Raw genomic sequence first — 21417 nt, 5'->3', positions numbered from 1 at the left:
AAGCTGACACCTCTTTGTGTTTGCAGAGCCGCCAAACAGGATCCAATCGTTTATTTCACATACCTGGTGGAGCTGAGGCACATGTGAGCACTGAGCACTGACTCACATATCAATCCTCCCCTGAGTATGTACTCATTTTAAAATGTTTGTTTAAAGTCCTGCAGACTCTTACTCAGTGTTTGGAGCATTTAGTTTTTGCATTTGCTGATGAAAGGGTCAATGCAGATGTTGTTTTATAGACGTTTATAACGGTGATATTAATGCCAGTTCCTGGTCACTAGGCGACCTATAGCGGGGCCGTAGCACTACATGAAAGAGTGTAATAAGAGATGTTTACAATTTATGCAAAAATCAATAAAAGACAGTTGAAATAACATTTTTTTAAAAAGAAAGAAAAAAATAAGTATAATAGATCCCATGTTCTGTGTTGTTCTCCAATGTGTCGACATGGACTCGACCGCTGTCTTGTAAACTAAGAACGCTTCATGCATGTGTTCGTTATGTAGAAGAGGTAACTGTGCTCAGGCCCGGTTAGTCCTGGAGCAGTGTGAGTGCAGGCCAGCGGGGTAATGAGGAGGGGGGCAACTGGGCCAGGTGTGAGTGCGCCCTGGTCTACCTGTGAATATTCGGTCCATATCGTCTTTACGACTGTTCAAAAACATTCAGAATCATGTACAACTGTCCATAATAACAACGCTTCAACACCTTTTTATTATCGTCTGCTCTTTTCTCTTGCTCCTGATCCGTGAGTGGACAAACCACTCCATGTCATGCTCTGCTTTGAGGACGTTCTCCTGATTAGGTTTTCCTTCTCATCACTTGATATGTATTGTTAAGTTTGTCTGGTCTTTCTTATTTTTCTTGTTTTGTGTTCTTTTAAAGGAGCAGTATATATATCTGCCACCAAGTGTTTAAAATGGGGACTGCAGTCTAAATTCTAAACATTGTAGAGAGCTGTAATCATCAGTGATAAAAAATTAATAGCTAATTAATAGCTGCATCTTTCAAAGCTCTTTCCAGTGAATCAAAACTGAAACCCTTTAGTCGACACTGCACAACTCAATTCTGTGTTTGACTCATTCCTGGTCAAATATATCATTACACTATAACCCAGAGCTTCCACCAGATACCCTCCTCCCATGGTGAGTTCTCTGTAGTGGACTATAGTGCACTCAATCAGCACCATAAAAAAACATGTCGGACACTACTCATTGACTCGCTGGCCGCTTACAGTGATGTCATTGCTGTCACACAACTAAAACGTGCAGCTTAATGTCGGCTGAAGTTCAAACATACCGATAAATAACAACATGAATTTCAGTAATAACTTCTATTATACCAACTTTTGACAAAACAATCAAAAAGGGGAGCTGCTCTGTGGTAACCATGGACACCGACGGAGGAGCTGCTCTGGTAACCATGGACACCGACGGAGGAGCTGCAGTGTTCTTCTTTTACATCACTGAGACTACAGGGATACACTGAGGACCACTATCTACGGAGAGCCTGAAGGGACAAAAAACAGAACGAGATTAATTTAAGATTAAAATCATGAATGCATTAATTTCAGACCTTAATTAATTGTGATTAACGCGTTACTGCTGACAGCACTATAGCACAAATATGACTGTATGGTTACACTAATGGAGGAATACTCCAAGGCATCAGGATGCATATAAGGTCATCTCGTCATCAGACACTCAACCCATAGAAACTCCTCAGGCGTATTTCCTCTCCGCTCTTGGCAGGTAAATTAAATCTGAGAGCGTTCCTGTCTTTGTAAAGAACGCATATGAATCCACTAAACTGCAATTATCCGTCCATTATCTGTCCACAGTCGTAAAGGGAACACACCTAAATATGTACCTCCTTAAGTGTTAATTACCTTTAGAATCAAAACAACGCACGGCGAGTGGAGCGACCAGTTCTCCAACTCAGGTTTTGTAACACAGACACGATGTGATGTGCTCCAACTCGACCACATCGACCTGCTTCTTTTATCTGAAATATCTGTTTCTGACCTCCATCAGACGGATCAAGACTCACTTCTTTGAGTGGTTAAACAAACGCCACGGCGCTCTGTTCTGCATCATCCTGCAGGAGACGACACGTTAAAACTGATATTCACTAACAAAAACCACTCCAAGAAAGATACTGATCTAGAAGAGTATATTTACATATGCACGGTGGAGATCCAAATGACGAGCCAGGTTGGATGGTCGGAAGATTGAGGGAGGATGGATGAAGGGGATGAAGAGATGGAGGGATGAAGGTTAGGGTTAAGCGATAAATGTAGAAAGAAGATGGACTTGTGTCAGCCGATGTAGGGATGACCTGAGAAAACCAGAGGGGCTGTGTTGCTGTATGTATGGACCTCCCCCCCCCCCTCTGTGACAGAGGAATAGGAGCGCTTAAGAAGTGTTAACCTTTGTATGAAACAGACGGGTTGTGTGTGAGGCTTGAGCTGTGTTTCAAAAACGATTTCTAAAGGTGACAGATTGAATATAATCTAGATTATTGAATAATATTTCTAACACACTGATAGTTTGTTAAAGCGTCTTTATTTTCCACTTCACACCTGGTCAAAGTTTTGGTCTGAGTGGATTTAAAGCTGCACTTAATAAACTTCACGAGACATGAGAATAATGAAACGTCTCGTATTAAAACAGGCGGTTATTAAGAACAGCACTTAAGAAAGCGTTTAATGAAATTACACGCTCATTATGAATCTAGAGGAGATCCTTCAGAGACGAGATTCAATCTAATCAAAGAGCTTTTAATTCCACCATCACGGACCTGTTGGAGGTTATTTAAGGAGCACATTAGACTGTGATTGGACTAATGGCCGACAGCTCCGAGGACAATGGATTAATTTCACACAGCTTCATTCTCTTAATCAGTCGACACTCGTTCTCAAATAGAGCAGATCCAAACTCGTCAAATACTCGCAGCGTGGTCTTGACTACAACGTTAGAGCATCAGTTTTATCTCCGTCACGTTTGAAACTAAAGATGAGTAATATTGGAAACGATTTTTAAAAATAAAATGTGTTTTGTCTTCTGGTGAGAAAATATAAAATTGTCTGATTCATTTCCAAAGTTGACCGGGTTGGGTCCAAAACCGCCGACGTTGTCTGGGACTGTTTGCTGCTTTAGGAGGTCTACATGAGAGCTTCTGTTTACAGGTTTCTGGTTCTGGTTAAACGTTTCCTGCTTGGCTTCACATCGTTCTGCGAGGTGGAAACAGGTGAAACTTTCTTCATCCCGTTATCATGAGTCACCTGTAAACACCTGAGTCAGATTCATAATGTCAGATTCTGCACGCTCTCTCTCTCTCTCTCTCTCTCTCTCTCTCTCTCTCTCGCTCTCTCTCGCTCTCTCTCTCGTTAAACCTTCAGGACATTCCAGAGGATCCTCTCTATCCACCGTTTATTAACCACGCTTGTAAAGTTGTTTATAATTATTTTATGATGATTTTTATGCAAATTCATTCAATTCAAGTCAAAAAACTTTTTTGGTCCCCGGGTTGAAAAGCAAAGAGCAAGACAGTCCGACTAAAATTATAAAATACAAAATGAAACAACAGATCAGAATAAAGAAACAGATGGACAGTGATCAGACTTTGCACACTGCGTCTGTTTTTTTCTGATGCGTCTTTTGGTTCCGTAATCCAAAAACAAACGCTTCACACAAACACCGTGCACACCGAGTCCGCTGCGTTTATTTCTCTGTTCAGTCTAAAATTTCTCAGTTTGAGACAAATAGTGTCGTTCTCATGACGCAGAGTGATCCAGCAGTGAAGATGATTTTTGTACTTCTTTCACTCCTTGAAAACAAACAACAACAGGAAAAGAGCGAGGAGAGTTTCAGCTGTGGATGAGGCACTGCAGAATCATGCGATGGCCTTAAAGATGCAAACAGAACTATAACTGGATGAAATGAGGATCAGAGATACAACAGGAACCAGAGTGGTAATCAAACTGAAGAATAAAGTCATCATCGTGCATGAAGACCAGATGATGAGCACGGCAAGATCCATCGGTGCATCAAACAGGAAGTGCACAGAACAGCGGTTCCAACCTTTTTCTTAAGGGCTGGGAACCACTGGCCTAGAGAATCCGCATCACGTGGGGGGTGTATGTGTCTGTTTCGAGGAGGGAATGGGGGAGGAGTGTGTTTTGGAAGGGGGGGTGTTTGGAGTTGAGGAGCTGGACCGCCCTGAGAACAAAGGTTGCCAAAGATCGACTAAGAACCATTCAGTGTTACCTGCTCACCAAGAGGGAACGCCGTCAGCCCTAAACCCGACTAATAGAATCCTTGAAGTACTCACAGCAGATAAAGAACATTCACACTCACACTCATCTAAAGACCACAGACAACTCGTGCGAGAAACGTAAGTGTGGTCTTTCGATGAGTTATCAAGATACCTTTACAGGAGAATGCTCTTCTCTGCAGCCGGGACAGTGATACCGGCATCCTGAGGGGAGCCAATCAAACGCTGGGAAGAGAGCGTGTGACCCGACCTGCTGCGTCCCTCTCCCCAACAAGGTCTTCCTTGTTGGGGAGAGGGACCGTAGGTTGGTGGTTCACACGGATACACTTTTACATAAAACCACGACGACAAACAAAAACCAAACAACATTTTTATAAAAATAAAAATAAATTTAAAAATTTAAAAAACTGTAAAACTGTAACCTCCACCATAACTCATTATTTATTAAAACTGCATTATAATAATAATAATGAATAATATGTCCATGATAACAAAGTGCAATATGGAAACAAACAGTGTAATAATCTTGATAATGTGTGTTTATATTCCATCTGACTCTTATTCATGTAAATATTTCTTGTACCTATTATTGATATCTTACTTACATTCCTATTCTATTTGATTCATATTTTTATTTCTATATTTCTCCTGCTATATTGTATATTTTATAGAAACTGTAACGAATTTCCCTCTGGGATTAATAAAGTATTTCTGATTCTTATAAAGTGTACATGAGTGGACAGAGACACTTTGATACGAGCTTTAAGAGTGGCTGTGCGATGTTCAAAACAGACTGCCTCTTATGACCACCTGACGACAGAGATGACATGACCGCGCTCCCCAAACCAGAAAAACTCTCAGGATTTCATTCACACTTTGGGAGTTTGTCCGTGCCTTTGACATCACTTGTTGTTTGGTGTAAGACCGGCATAACGAGGTGAAGTTTGATCAAACATAATTATGAGGTACTCATGGTAACTTGGATTCTCCACTCGTGCAGCTTTAGAGACAAACTGATTCTTGCATGTTTTATTCAGATCAGCTCTGACTAATGTTTCATGCTTCAGAGGTATTCATGATTCTGGTGTCAGGAAACAGCTGTGATCAAACATGAATTTACTGTCCTTGCAATGAGTTGCTTATCTTCAGAACTAGACAGTTAGCTAACAAGTGTAAGTCCTCCAAAAGATTACAAGGCGTAACTTTTCTCATTATTTATTGAAGAATTCACAGTATTTCCATTTTTATTTACTTTCTTTCTTTCTTGTAAAACTGTAATAAAGCACAAATTGAATTTGTACATTAGTACATGAGACTAACAAACAGAAAATAGGGCACAAGAAACAATTAGCTAACCTAACATGCTTAGTCATGCTGCTAGCTTACTGCTCTGCTAACTATCAATTTATTAAAATCCAAACGTCTAAAGAAACAACTTAAAAACTTACATTCTGCCTCTGCACACCGAAGAACACAAAATAATAAATACTTATGGACAATTATTGTCCAAGGCAACAAAGTGGAAGAAACTGCTGTCTGCACTCTGCACAGCACTTAAAGGTCTCACATGCTCATACTACTCAGTTCACTTAAACAACCAGGAGGGGGCAGTGTAAAAACAAAACTTAACTCAAACAATATTAAATGTCCTTCACAAAGGGCACAACAATGAATGAGACACACCTGAGAATAGAGAAAACCAGCGCTCTGGTGTTACATGAACACGATGTGTCGTACACCTGCAGCAAAGCGTCTCAGCGCGGCCGTCTTTCCTGTTGTCCACCTGATGAAGTAATTTTTTACAAACAGCGTTCACCTTGTTTGAATAAGAAATTACCTTGAGCCCCGTAGAGTGCCCTGGGGTGTCCCAAATGACGGTCGAGGTTTTGAGTATTGCTCTCAGATTGCAGGTCAGTGACATTATTCACGTCTCAAACCTGCCGTCTCCGGCGGGTACCTGAAGTGCCGCTCTACTTGAACACACACGTTGATTCATTTACAACGGCGGTACTTCAGGAACGATTGAGAATCCAAACTCTCAATCGTATATCACGCCACTATGTCATCATTACCCCGAAACAGCCAGGCGCCAAATGAACAACAAATCTACCTCAGAGAGGCAAAGTACCTGTAAGTGCTGTTACATAAAACTTTAAGTTCATGAGCCATAAATGATTTCATATTGTCATAATTTCATGTATTCAATAAATAAATAAATAATAATTCATGTATGTTAAGCTAAAAGGTTAAAAACACTGTTAAAATCTTTATGTTTCTATGTGGAACTAAAGTTCCTTCTTTTGGTTCCGCTACGACGGAATTAAGGGACGGACATGTACGGTGAGCACACATTACCTCCCGTGAATTTGTGTAAACATGCATGAAGACTGTTACCACTGATGTCTGAAGTTTAAGCAGACTGTGAAAGACACTTTACAAGGACTTTAAATGAGTCAAGAACCTCTTTTAATGACAAGCGGTGCAACGAGTTCTCACGGCGTGGTCGGCGTGGTTGGCATGATTGGTATGTGATACAAAGACAAAGATGCTTCACAAGACTGCTCCAGCAATAAACGCTCGTTTCAAAGAACCACCCTGTGTCTGTTGTTGTGAAGAGAGCTACAGTGAGAACTCGCCTGCTCAACACGGGTAGGAGAGACTACAAGACTACGGCGGGAAACGACGAAGATCCAGCATATCAGATAAACTAATCCCACGTCCATGTTGGCTAGGCTACTGCAAGCTAAGATTATTGGACTGTGTTAAAGGTGCAACTATTCAGGCTAAAGCGAAGAAGTGCTCCACCTCCGTCTTCAAGTTAATGTGGTGTGAGAAGTGGTTTTACTTGGAAATTGCATATAAGGACTCAGTTCTATAAACCTTGCACACAGTGCTTAGTTTATATGTTTCGGGACAAAACTGATGTATCGTCATTTCATGTTGTTACATATTGCAAGGTTTAAAGAAGATTGTTAGTTATGTTTATACAAGATAAATAACTTGAAGGGCAGTTTGTGTTTAACAAAGACTATTTAAAGACTGTTTGAGTTTAAAAGGCAACTTAAGGAAAGTTTAAAGGGTCACTAAATTAATGTGACAAAAAAATAGCAATTTAATGCACTTTTAAGTTTACTGTCTTAGCAATTAAGGTTTACAATTGCATATTTAAGTTACTATTTTCAGTCTTCTTATTTTTCTGATGCACTATTGAAGTTTAGAGCCAGAAACTCTTACATTTACACATAGCACTTTATATAAGATCTCAGTCAAGCTCAGTGAATACACACATAACACAGCTTTTCAAGATATCCCAAAATGTCTCACACAAGTGAACCTCCAGAAACAATCTCCAATCAAAAGACAGAAGACGTTAAAGGACCAAGAAGAAGTGAAAGAACTCGAACACTTACAGAAAAGGGAAGGGAACTTCAAGTGTACAACAAAAGTACAAAATCATCTCTGAGAAATGGAAGTGTCAGGCCAGAATAGGCAAGGAAATATTGAAATATGATCCTTCCGAGGAAGATTTAAAGGAATTGATAGAGAACATTGAGAGCACTTGTTCTGATGTAAAGACCATTTATGAAGAGTTATGTCAAATGAAAACTCCTGAACAAGACCTGCGACACAGAGTCGACACGTGCATATCTCTTTCCAGTTTCATTGTTCAGAGAGCAAAAGGACAACTAAGCGGACACACAGTCGAGCAAGAGGAGGAACTATGGCCAGATGTTGGATCTATCCTCGACTCAACTGGTTCTCTATCAAGACCACCCTCTCAACGTACAAGGTTTGGCTCCACCCACTCTGGCATTCACTCAGCTAAAAGAAATGAGGCTGCGGCTGAAGCTGCTGCTTCCCAAGAAGTCTTAGCTGTGCTAGAGGACCAAGAAAGGGAAGCTATGGCGCTACAAAGGTTAGAGGCTGAGAACTTAGCAAAACAGCAGGCAATACAAGAAAAACGTCGAAAGCTTGAACGTCTTGAAGAAGTTAAGAAATTCAATGCTGCAAGAGCTCGAGTTAAGATTTACGATCAAGCTGAAGACAACTTTGAAGAAGATGGAAAACAGTATGATGTTAAACCGGTAAGAGAATCTTACTATCCCACAACACAAGTTTTAAACTCTTCAAGTTCTCAATTCATTCCACTGCATGTGCCAATTACAAGTCAAGCTACTCTTCCCCAAAGTGTGCAACTGCTACCTCAAGCTCCACCAACCTCAGTGTCTATGCCTCAAGTTCAAAATGGCTCTGAGTCTGTCAATATGCTAGCAGAAGCTATTGGTGCTAATCGTCTCCCAACACCAGAGCCTGCAGTATTTACTGGAGATCCTCTGAAATTTAAAGATTGGAAATTATCCTTCGATACATTGATAGACAGAAAAAACATTCCAAAGAAGGAAAAACTGTACTACTTAAGAAAGTACCTAGGAGGCGCTGCAAAGAAAGCTGTTGAAGGTTTCTTCCTGCTGGGCACTGAAGAAGCATATGACTCAGCCTGGAAGCTACTAGAAAAACGCTTCGGAGATCCATTTGTTATCGGAAAGTCCTTCAGAGACAAGCTCCATGGATGGCCAAAGCTAAAAACACTAAAGACGGTTGTGAACTAAGAGAATTTGCAGACTTCCTCAGAAGTTGCGAAGCGGCAATGCCTCACATAAAGGCACTAGAAGTTCTCAATGACTGTAATGAGAGTCAAAAAATTCTGATGAAACTATCAGATTGGTTGGTATCTAGTTGGAATAGAAAAGCCATGGAAGCAAGACAAACAAAGGCTGGGTATCCACCATTTAGCGAGTTTGTAGACTTCATATCAAAGGAAGCAGATCTTGCCTGCGATCCTGTATCCTCAATACAAGCCCTAAAGAGCGCAGAAGGCGAGAAAACAAAGCGTAACCAGACCATTCAAGCAAAGACACTGTCGACAAACACAACACAAAGTAGCATCCCATCATGCATTTTCTGCAAAAGAACAGGGCACACCTTAGCCAAGTGCAGACAGTTTGCTGAAAAGACAGTTCAAGACCATGTCAAGTTTGTGCAGGCAGAGAAGCTTTGCTTAAGTTTAAAAACTGGTCATCACTCAAGACAATGTGATAACAGAAGCACATGTGAAAAATGTCAGAAGAAACATCCAACATGTTTGCATGACGACAAGTTCAAAGGAAGTCAAAGGTTACCCACTTATAAAGGAGATGGCAACTCAAAGGACAAACTAGACACCAAAGACATAGTTGCAACAGCAACAAGTAACAGAGTCATGCAAGAAGGCCTTAGCACACACACATCTTCAATCGTACCAGTCTGGGTCTCATCCATAAAACAGCCAGACGAAGAAGTTCTTGTTTATGCGCTCGTAGACACACAAAGCGACACAACCTTCATCAATGAAGTAGCCCAAGACCTTGACACAAACAAAGAAAATGTCAGTTTACAGCTATCTACAATGTCTACAAAGTCAACAGTCATACACTGCCAAAAACTGAAGAACCTGCAAGTAAGAGGATACAATTTAGAAAAAAGGATCCAGTTACCATCACTATTCAAGCGAGAGTACATTCCAGCAGACAGATCGCACATTCCAACTTCTGAAACTGCTCTAAAGTGGCCTCATCTTGAACAACTGGCAAACAAGATTCCACCACCACTGGATATCGAAGTAGGTCTTCTCATCGGTTATAACTGTCAGCAAGCCCTTCTTCCAAGAGATATTCTGTCAGGTGAAGAAAATCAACCATATGCACAGCTAACTGATCTCGACTGGAGTATTGTTGGCTGCTCTAATCCATCAAGCGACTACAGCGATGCAATAGGTACCAGTCACAGAATCATAGTGCAACAAGTGACACCTGTCATGGATCCACCAGTTGAAATAAAGAAGTACACTTTGTGTGCAAAAACCAAGTGAAAGAGATCAATTCTATAGACATAATAAAGGCTCTTAAATCTGACTTTACAGATCACACTGCAGATGATCATCCAGTTTCACAGGAAGACATCCTCTTCTTATCTAAAGTGAAAGAAGGTATCAAACAGAAGGAAGACGGCCATTACGAACTCCCACTTCCCTTTAAGACAGAAAAACCTCTTCTCCCAAACAACAAAGAATGTGCTGTTAAAAGACTGAACTCACTAGAGCGAAGACTGAGGAGAAATGAGAATTACTACAAAGACTATGTCCACTTCATGAATGACATTATAACCCGAGGAGATGCAGAAAGGGTTCCAGAGTCTGAACTCGATAACACACCAGCGTGGTATATCCCTCACCATGGGGTCTATCACCCCCACAAACCTGGAAAGATCCGTGTGGTTTTCGACCACACGGATCGCTCAGCACGCTTTCAAGACATTGCTCTAAACGATCATCTCCTAACCGGGCCAGACCTAACCAACACCTTAATCGGAGTACTCTGCCGATTCAGAAAAGCTCCAGTAGCCATAATGTGTGACGTGGAAAAGATGTTTCATCAATTTCACGTTGCAAAGAAACATCAAGACTACCTAAGATTCCTCTGGTGGGACAACGGACTCTTAGACTCCAAACCCTCAGTGTACAGAATGAAAGTCCATTTATTCGGGGCCGCTTCCTCTCCTGGGTGCGCCAACTTTGGACTCAAGCATCTGGCATTACAGGGTCATGGGAAGTTCAGCGAGGAGTCCATAAGGTTCATCCAGAGGAGCTTCTATGTGGACGATGGTTTAACAAGTGTAAAGACACCAGCTGAAGCCATACAGTTGGTTGAAGAGTCAAGAGCATTGTGCAGAACTGGAAACCTTCGGTTACACAAGTTCGTGTCTAACCACAAACAAGTGATTTCCACAATACCACCTGAAGAAAGTGCCAAAGTCAAAGATCAAGACTTAGCTCTCGGAGAGCTTCACATTCAGCGTGCACTTGGAGTTCAGTGGTGCATCGAAGCAGATGAATTCCAATTCAGGGTCATAGTTAAAGAGAATCCACTAACAAGAAGAGGGGTTCTCTCGACAGTTGCCTCCGTCTACGATCCTCTTGGGTTTGTGGCCCCCTTTATACTAGTTGGCAAACAGATCCTTCAAGCTCTATGCAAAGACAAAGTAAGCTGGGATGAAGATCTTCCAGAGCACATCCTGCCAAAATGGGAGTCATGGCTGAAGGACTTACCTCACTTGGCAGCCCTAAAGATACCAAGAAGCTACCTACCATCAGATATTGGTGAAGTCAAGCAATATGAGCTTCATAACTTTTCCGATGAGAGTTTCAATGGGTATGGTGCATGTTCATACCTCCGAGCAACAACCAAAAAGGGGAAGATTAGCTGCTCACTTGTCCTGGGAAAGGCAAGAGTAGCCCCTTCTAAACAAATGACCATCCCAAGACTGTCATCAGCGGTGACTGCAGTCCGCAATGGCGATGTCATCAAAAGAGAGCTTGAGATCAAAGACATACAAGAATATTACTGGACTGACTCAAAGGTTGTACTTGGCTATGTGAGCAACAAGGCCAAGAGGTTTCACACATTTGTAGCCAACCGGATACAACGCATAAGATCAAGTACAAGTCCTGAACAATGGCGACACGTAAGCTCTGAGAACAACCCAGCAGATTACGCCTCGAGAGGAACAACTGCTGTTCAGTTGAAAGAATCTAACTGGCTCAAAGGACCTGACTTTCTGACTGACTTTGGCAATTAAATCTTCCAGCCGAAGAGAAAACGGTGGGAAAATTAGAAGTAACTGATCCAGAGCTTCGCAAGGTGTACATTCACACAGTCAAGACAAAGGAAGTGAATTCAATAGCAAACCGCTTCACAAAATTTTCTGACTGCCAGTGGCCAATCAACCGGGGGGGCCGGACTGACCTGGGACCTTCTTGAAGTCTGATTGAGCCCAAAATCCTAAAACAACTCGGGCTGTCAGTAGCTTTTTTTCATTTCTAATAATGTTGCACTTTTTTTATTTATTTTATATTCAGGTCTAATTACAGATTTTTTCCTCAACTGTTTTTAGGTTCTTGTTTAAATGTTATATATTTTTATCCCTGCACGGGTTATGTACATTTTTTGTATAAGTCTATTTTTAATTGCACAGTTTAAGTTTGATTCATCTAGGGGTATTCTTTAAATCTTTTTTTCAGGTTAATATATATGTATGGGAGGGGGGGCGTCAGTTTTGTGGTTAATTTGTAACAAATGTTTCATGTCATGTACGTCTTTGTAACCTGCTACTGGATGCTTTGAATTTCGCTCGGGATCAATAAAGTATCTATCTATCTATCTATCTATCTATCTATCTACATCATGACAAAAATCATAAATGAATCTTTGACTTGATTAACAGCTTCACCTAACCCCTGTGGACGTCAGAGGGTTTGTTTGGTTATCTTTTCACAGCAGCTGGACGTCATTTTCTAACTCTGCCGGAATGTCACAGTATTTTTAATGAGCAGTGTGACATGATAAAGTCAAAACCCTGGAGGCCTTTCTTGTGTAGAGGGTGTGTCGCTGAATCCCCGACACAAAGCAGGAAGGCTTTCATTGGCCCGTGCATGAAGAAGGTGAATGTGAGGTGAGGTCTGTGTGTTGAGGAATGTGTGTGTCACTGATGGTTTTGTCTTCAGTGTGCTGCTGCTGCTCTCTGCTGGTGCTCTGACTGTTTGACTTCTCGTTCCTGGCTTGAGGCTTGTGTTGTGTTTGTGCCTCTGGGTACCTGAAGCGTTTTTGTTATTGTGTCCGTAATTAACCTTCAATAATTCAGCAGTTTGGCTGTGGGTGGATCTGATGGTTTAACAGTTTTTAAGGTGTTCTGTGGTCACTTTTGGGCGTGTTTGTGGATAGTTGTCCACCTCAGATGTTTTGCAGAATTATCCATCCATCCATTTTCTTCCTCTTGTGTAAGGGCAGGTCCCCGTGGTAACAGGTGAAGCAGGTCAGCCCAGACTTCCCGATGTCATGCCCTCTGCCTCATCCTGGCCAGCAGAGTGTGAGGCCCGGTCTGAGCGTGGACTTCCCAGTAGACTGAACCCTCGTGGTCATTCAGAGGACGTTGTTTGGGTCCACCTCAGTAGACTGAACACTTCAGCATGGATACTAACTTCCTGGTTTTGTGCTGTATGGTTTGGATGCATCCTTTCCATACCTAACTGGGTCTGGGTCTACCCCGGGGTCTCCTCCCAGTTGGGGCTTGCCCAGAAAAACTCCAAAGGGAGGCGTCCAGGAGGATCCTGATCAGATTCCTGAACCACCTCACCTGACTCCTCTCGATGTGAAGGAGTAGCGACTCTACTCCGAGCTCCTCCCCCTGAATGTCTAAGCTCCTCCCCCTCTCTAAGGCTGAGCCCAGATGCACTCCAGAGGAAACTCATTTCAGCTTCTTGTCTCAGAGATCTTATTCTTTCGGTCTCTACCTAAAGCTCATGACCACAGGTGAGGGTCAGAGCGAGGATCCAGCTTTGCCTTTGCTCTGACTTTTTTGAGATTTTCACAGGTTGATCTCTTATCACGAACAAAACCTGGAGCAGGTTAGGTGTGCAGCATAAGTTACCGTGGCGATATGCCCAGGTAACAAGTGAACGACCTTCATAGAACTGAAAACCCCGGGTTGACCCTGAAGTGACCTCGCTAACCCCAAATCCTACTGCGTGGTTCAGGTGAGCTGAGGACGGGCGTGTTGGTGTGTGGAGATAAACGAGGTGAAGCCTTTTTGTGTCTGCGCCATTGTTGAAGCGAAGACAATAAGGTGACATGATTGACTTAATGTGGAGTCTCTGCAATAAGTGGAATGTCTCCTAATGAAAGGTGTCAGCGTGCGTCTCTGCAGCACGCACGCCTTCCTGAACACAAAGTGTGACTGGTGACGTACGCATCCTCAACACTCGAGTGAAATCAAACACCGACAGTGAAACAGACAAAGTTTGAATTCACTCACAGAGGGTCAGGCCGGTTAATGACGTCTGTCGGCTACCTGGGCTGTATCCGAATTGCCAAGTACCTCTTCAATCTGTCAGTAGGCAGTACGTACTATCTGCTGTATACTGTTTAGTATCTACTATCTGCTGTATACTGTTTAGTATCTACTATCTGTTGTATACTGTTTAGTATCTACTATCTGTTGTATACTGTTTAGTATCTACTATCTGCTGTATACTGTTTAGTACCTACTATCTGCTGTATACTGTTTAGTATCTACTATCTGTTGTATACTGTTTAGTATCTACTATCTGCTGTATACTGTTTAGTACCTACTATCTGCTGTTTACTGTTTAGTACCTACTATCTGCTGTATACTGTTTAGTACCTACTATCTGCTGTATACTGTTTAGTACCTACTATCTGCTGTTTACTGTTTAGTACCTACTATCTGCTGTATACTGTTTAGTACCTACTATCTGCTGTTTACTGTTTAGTACCTACTATCTGCTGTATACTGTTTAGTACCTACTATCTGCTGTATACTGTTTAGTACCTACTATCTGCTGTATACTGTTTAGTACCTACTATCTGCTGTTTACTGTTTAGTATCTACTATCTGCTGTTTACTGTTTAGTACCTACTATCTGCTGTATACTGTTTAGTACCTACTATCTGCTGTTTACTGTTTAGTATCTACTATCTGTTGTATACTGTTTAGTACCTACTATCTGCTGTATACTGTTTAGTACCTACTATCTGCGGTATACTGTTTAGTACCTACTATCTGCTGTATACTGTTTAGTACCTACTATCTGCTGTATACTGTTTAGTACCTACTATCTGCTGTATACTGTTTAGTACCTACTATCTGCTGTTTACTGTTTAGTACCTACTATCTGCTGTATACTGTTTAGTACCTACTATCTGTTGTATACTGTTTAGTATCTACTATCTGTTGTATACTGTTAGTACCTACTATCTGTTGTATACTGTTTAGTATCTACTATCTGCTGTATACTGTTTAGTATCTACTATCTGTTGTATACTGTTAGTACCTACTATCTGTTGTATACTGTTTAGTATCTACTATCTGCTGTATACTGTTTAGTACCTACTATCTGCTGTTTACTGTTTAGTATCTACTATCTGTTGTATACTGTTTAGTACCTACTATCTGCTGTATACTGTTTAGTACCTACTATCTGCTATTTACTGTTTAGTACCTACTATCTGCTATTTACTGTTTAGTACCTACTATCTGCTGTATACTGTTTAGTACCTACTATCTGCTGTTTACTGTTTAGTACCTACTATCTGCTATTTACTGTTTAGTATCTACTATCTGCTATTTACTGTTTAGTACCTACTATCTGCTGTTTACTGTTTAGTACCTACTATCTGCTATTTACTGTTTAGTACCTACTATCTGCTATTTACTGTTTAGTACCTACTATCTGCTGTATACTGTTTAGTACCTACTATCTGCTGTATACTGTTTAGTACCTACTATCTGCTGCATACTGTTTAGTACCTACTATTCAGTAGGCAGATATTTGTTCCTTCTTCTTCTAATTCATTCAGTAAGGAAGTGACGTCATTTACGTTTCCCGAACCGGCCGCATTCACCCATTTTTTGGGGGGGGTTTTTTGTTTTTATTCAAGAAGAGTAATGCTCATTCAGTCAGGACTTTAACTCTAGATTAAAAATTGATTAAATTAATCCACGCTCGTTTGTTTTGATTTGGAGAAGTGACGTGACGATTTACGTTTAATTTCGCACAGCATTGTGGGTAAAATATAATTCATTTCCTGAAAGCACGCATCCGATCCATACTGCATGAAACCAGAAAGTTAGTATCCATACTGAAATGTTCAGTATACTGAGGAGGACCCAAAAAATGACCACTGAATGACCACGAGAGTTCAGTCTACTGAAACTCCTACTGAAAAGTACTGACTACTGAACTGTGGATATTCAGAAAGGGCCCTGGTGTCTGAATGTAGGAGGAAAGGTCACAGGTGTGTGTGGGACCTTCTGACTGTTGTTTGGGTTTTTGTTGTAGCAGTGACTCACCGCTAGATGGCGTCAACCACCCGTTGCGAGGATGCTGGGAGTTGTTGTGTCTGTCTAATAGAGGAAGCAGGTGATTATACTGGAATGCGGTGGAGTGAGTAACAGAACATCCATTAAATTAATATGTGGATGGAGAACCTTAACTGTCCTCAAAGATCTGCTGACATCGTTTCTAAACTTTAAACTTTGAGGAAGTTGAGTCATAATTTCTCTGTTTTTAGTTTTGAATCACATTTGAACATTTTGAACAAGTTCTTTTACGTTGACTGCTGGTGTGTTGTTGTTTTTTTTACAGTGTTTGTAAAGTCTCTCTGTTGGCTGTTTGCTTGAAAAGTTCTTCACTCAGAAATTATTTTATTAATGTTTAACAAACAGTCAACCAAAGCCTCCAATCGTATTCTTGGGATCTGAACCTCCATCCTTAGTTTCCTCCGTCTGTCCATCATCCATCAAGCCATCCATCAATCCATCCATCCATCCATCCGTTTGTCAGTCGACTCGTCCGTCCACTATCTCTCCCTCCATTGTCCGTCCATCTCTCTGTCCAGCAGCGTTTGTCCATCCGCCCATCCTACTGTCTCTCCATCCGTCCGTCAGCCTGTCCATCAGTGTGCCAATCATCCGTCCCTCGATCTCTCCACCAATACAGCACCACAGGAATGAGTCCTAAAACCAGGAAGTAAGTTAGCATTTGAGCGCCATGGGGTCTAACGTCTAAAAGTCAACGGGTTTGTGGTTAGACTCCTGAAATAAGGTCTGTGGTTAACACAAGCTGAAGAGATGTTGGTGTTTTGTTAGACCACATAAACAACGTTAGGTAATACCTCCACTTGTGAAGTTTGAAGTTTTTACTCGTCTTTAAAAAGGCGGTTGCTAACAAGCGGCTAAATGTGACTACAGCGGTCGTCGGGGACATTAAACGTCATCACGCCGGACACAGAGGGCGGGAACTCTCTCACTAGTCGGAGATGTCTCCTGTAGGTTTAATCTTTAGGTTAAGGTGAATATTATGTTAGTAAACTATTTATTAAGCTACGTGGATTAGTTTATCGGAGATCGTCTGAAGCTGAACGCTAGTGACGTCACAATCATCCGACCGTGGTGTAGTTAGCTTGTAGCATAACGTTAGCTTTTTACTTCTGTCGGCCGCATTAACGCTTCAAACATCATAAAAATGGCGTTCATCTGTGAAGATTATCCTGCTGAACAAAACGCCTACGCTTCAGAAACGTGTGTTTAACACAGAGATTATTTTCTGAAATGATCCAAAATCCAATGAAAACATCCCAGAGGAGGATTCTGGTTAGACCCCGTGGAGATGATACTTCAGGGTCTACAAAAATACATCATATGGTTTGTTCTCTATACGCCCATCTGTTTATCCAATCAGCAGTGTTTCTGTTATCCATCCTTCTTTATGATTGTCCATCCATCTCTTCATCCCTCCGTCGATCTGTGGGTCCAGAAATCAGATTCCCTGAAGTCCCAAACGGTGATTGTCCCCCTATGAGGCGGACTTGTGTTGGTCTGAGTTTCAACAGACTGAAAGCAGCTTTCTTCTCATTTCAACGTCCTCCATTTTAAATTTGGTTCAGACTTTAAATTGAGACTTTTTTTTATCTTTGAGTCGTTAAAGAATTCAAACTTAGAAGCTCAAAATGTTTCCTCTTTGTTGTTTAACTGTTTAAAGTTAGAAAAGTAACACAAAGGTGTAAAAAGCTTCTGACGTTCAGACGTTTGTGATTCATGATGTTCACGAGGCGTCAAGTGCTCGAGGGAAAGTCAGATCATCCGGACTCCGCCGCCTCTGAGGGACTCCAGAACCCCCCCTGAGGGACTCCAGAACTCACTCTGAAGGACCCCAGAACTCACTCTGAAGGACCCCAGAACCCACTCTGAAGGACCCCAGAACCCCCTCTGAGGGACCCCAGAACCCACTCTGAAGGACTCCAGAACTCACTCTGAAGGACCCCAGAACCCACTCTGAAGGACCCCAGAACCCACTCTGAAGGACCCCAGAACCCCCTCTGAGGGACCCCAGAACCCACTCTGAAGGACCCCAGAACTCACTCTAAAGGACCCCAGAACCCACTCTGAAGGACCCCAGAACCCACTCTGAAGGACCCCAGAACCCCCTCTGAGGGACTCCAGAACTCACTCTAAAGGACCCCAGAACCCACTCTGAAGGACCCCAGAACCCACTCTGAAGGACCCCAGAACCCCCTCTGAGGGACTCCAGAACTCACTCTGAAGGACCCCAGAACTCACTCTAAAGGACCCCAGAACCCACTCTGAAGGACCCCAGAACTCACTCTGAAGGACCCCAGAACTCACTCTAAAGGACCCCAGAACCCCCTCTGAGGGACTCCAGAACTCACTCTGAAGGACCCCAGAACTCACTCTAAAGGACCCCAGAACCCACTCTGAAGGACCCCAGAACCCACTCTGAAGGACCCCAGAACCCGCTCAGAGGGACCCTGTTTGACAGCAGGAGGTCTCTGGTGTGCTCTGATTGGACAGGAATCACTGTGACAACATGAAACGCCGTGTGGCGTGAGTCACAGGTAGATGGAGATCACTATGTGTCCAACCACCTCGCCAATTATCTCAGGGCGTGTTAATTGTGTGTTAATTGCATTTTGAATGCATTCTTTATGACTGACCTTCAAGCTTTTGTAAAGAGTCATTACCACACTGGTTTCTTTAATTTGTTTTCTGCGGACTCTTCGTTTATTTCACGGTATGCAATAACAGAACGCCAAGTCATCGTGTTTCACGTGGCGTGCTCATGACAGCTGTAACAGGGATTATTATTTTGAAACCAAGCAGGAGAACCTCACTTTAACCCAGTTTTTTGTGGATAATTTTGGCTGTGTTGATATAATAATAATAATAATAATAATAATAATAATAATAATAATAAAGTTTATTTATAAAGCACTTATCAAAACCAACGTCACAAAGTGCTTTACAGAAAAAAGAACAAATCCTATTAAAAGCATGAAAAATAAAACAACAGTGCAGCAATCATCCAATGAACAGGGAAAAGAGAAACAACCGAGACAAAGATTGGCTTAAGTTAACAGTAAAACAAATAAAACATCCTGGATGAAACAAGGATTATAAGAAGGCCTTACGATAAAAATGTGTTTTTAAAAGTGATTTAAAAGAAGATACTGATGTAGCTAGTCTGAGATCCTCAGGCAGGTCGTTCCACAGCCGAGGAGCCCGAGATACAAATGCTCGATCTCCTTTAGTTTTCAAGTTTGAGGTGTGAACAGTAAGGAGGTTCCTGCCTGAGGATCTCAGGTTACTGGCTGGTAAGGGGACAGCAGTTCAGAAATATATTCTGGGGCCAGACAGTGAAGTGCTTTAAAAGTAAGAAGTAAAACCTTAAAATCAATCCTACAAGAAATGGGTAGCCAGTGTAAGGTCATTAAAACAGGAGTGATATGTTCTCTCTGCTCTCTGATGCATATTGAATACATTCTGCCACAGGTGTGTATTTTGGGGTGAATTTTTAAATTTCATGAAAAAAAATTCTCAACTCTTTAATACACTATTAAAGCTGGAGACTTTCAGGAGGGGGGGCGGGGGGGGGGGGCTCCTGAGGAAGCAGCAGAGTCCTCTATAATGAGAATACGTGTCTTTGTATCAATGCGTGTAGTTGAAGAGAATCTCAAAGTGAACTAAAGAGAGGAGAAGAACAAACTGGAGAACAGGAAACATGCAGCAGCAGGTTGATTAGAGCACGGAGATGGTAGAGGTGGCGTGCAGACAGTCTATGGTCGTGCAGCGATCACAGGGAATAAAGGTCACCACCCCCTCCCACTGGCCCCTCCCACTGGCTCCAGGTGAATTCTCCTGATTATATCCTGCTGTGTTCTCACATCAGATCACTCTGACTTTCTGCAGAATAAACACGAGGAGGCTGGAGGAGAAACTCTGAGTGAAGAGAGAAACATTCAGATGTTTGTGTGATCACATGACGCTCAGAGTGAAAGTATCAGGAGTGTTTCAGGAGTTTTCTGAAGTGTGAACACACTTTAAATGTTCTCTAAGATGATGTCTGTGTTTGGGGTGTGTGTGGTCCCTAGTCGTGAACCCCTGCTTTAGTGTGTTGTTAATATTTTATATGTTTTGATGGAGCGCTCCTGGTTCCTCTTGAAGCGAACTGTGTGTAAAAAAAGCTGGTCAGTGTTTGTCAGGTCGGGTAGATGGAAGGACATGAAGTTAAGAACACAAACGGGAGCCATTTAGGGAACAAGTAGTGTTGTAGTTCTCGAGACAGACCGGTCTCAAGACCACTTTTTGAAGGTCTTGGCAAGACAAGACTGAGTAAAAATGCTCTCGATTCCGGGACGAGACCTTCAAAAAGTGTTCTGGAGACCAAGTCTTTGAACTAAAAGAGACTTTCAGCCTTTCAGGTTGTGGCTCTTAACTTTTGGAGCTGTGACCTCTGTGGACCTTTTAAAGACCCCTTTGTTTGAATCGTCTGTCTGTTATCATGTAATAATCTGTATTTATGGACTTTTAATAAATCTAAAAAATTTATAAAAAGTCCTCATGAATGTTGTTTTTTACAGTGTGCCGAACCTTTTCTTTATAGAAACTTAAACATTCTTTCTTGATCCATGCGCACTTCTTTAAAACGCCTTCCTAAAACCAAGCAAGGGAAACATTTTAATGATATGTGCTGGCTTCCAACCAACGCCCTTTTTCTGGGTGTTTCCCTCTGACGCCAGCTCCATCTACGGGTTCGGGAGTCCGCCTGTCTGTTCTTAAAATTACTTTTTAATTGTTGTTGTTGTTAATTAATTAATAATTAAGGCTGGCATCCAGAGGTTTCATCTGGAATACAGGATGCGGGTTGTTGCATGACTTGCTTCTTTAATAAAAGACTCGAACCGGTCGGACCGGCTCAGGAATTCATGCAGGGCGAAAAGTTTGAACGAGAGTGTGTGACACGTTGAAGATGCTCTGAATAACAGTCCTCAGACGGCAGGAACTAATCAGTCATTACATTATATTTACTTAAAAAAGATAATCTGACCGTGCGGGCAGATTTATCCTCAGGAGCTGATGAGTGTTCAAACTAATTCTCTGTTAATCCATCAAATAGCTTTCGAGAAATTTGGCTCAAAACTGTTGACCATCTGCCATTTGATCCTGACAAAAGAC

At 41.9% G+C, this 21417-nt stretch overlaps 1 long non-coding RNA gene across 1 annotated transcript in view; it reads right to left on the bottom strand.

Moving 5' to 3' along the window:
- Positions 1–20258, bottom strand: part of LOC132991148 (uncharacterized) — a 119908-nt gene extending 99650 nt beyond the window's left edge. Inside the window, exon 1 of the long non-coding RNA XR_009676151.1 lies at positions 20059–20258. This is a non-coding gene — a long non-coding RNA (uncharacterized LOC132991148). The remainder of the gene's footprint in view (positions 1–20058) is intronic.
- Positions 20259–21417: the final 1159 nt, after the last annotated feature.

This window comes from Labrus mixtus, chromosome 16 (assembly GCF_963584025.1).
Source record: "Labrus mixtus chromosome 16, fLabMix1.1, whole genome shotgun sequence".
NCBI lineage: Eukaryota > Metazoa > Chordata > Actinopteri > Labriformes > Labridae > Labrus > Labrus mixtus.
This window is presented reverse-complemented; position numbering and strand designations above follow the sequence as displayed.